At 47.2% G+C, this 254-nt stretch overlaps 1 protein-coding gene across 1 annotated transcript in view; it reads left to right on the forward strand.

Annotated features, from left to right (window-relative positions):
* Nucleotides 1-254, forward strand: part of LOC119592501 (membrane metallo-endopeptidase-like 1) — a gene marked incomplete at its 3' end in the record, with an annotated part of 17,484 nt that continues 17,230 nt past the window's right edge. The window contains 1 exon segment of the mRNA XM_037941349.1: nucleotides 1-119.

Consider the following 254-nt stretch of genomic DNA (forward strand, 5'->3'; position numbering starts at 1 on the left):
TTCCTCGCGGAGGTTCAGTCACTCGGACGAAGGCGGAGCGAAAGGACGGCTCCTCACTGTCCCTCGTAACTGGCGTCGTGCGTGAATCTTTTCCAGTCAGTTGCCGGCCACAGTATGATGTAAGTGCGCTTTGTCAGTCAGAATATCTTTTGAATGTATAAGGTAAGGTTGCTAAATTTAGTGTAAATTCCGGATTGTACAGTAGAGTGGTGGTTATTCATCCATTTCACAAAGAGAAGACTACTCCCTGAGAG

The sequence above is a fragment of the Penaeus monodon genome, chromosome 30, assembly GCF_015228065.2.
Source record: "Penaeus monodon isolate SGIC_2016 chromosome 30, NSTDA_Pmon_1, whole genome shotgun sequence".
Classification (NCBI taxonomy): Eukaryota; Metazoa; Arthropoda; class Malacostraca; order Decapoda; family Penaeidae; genus Penaeus; species Penaeus monodon.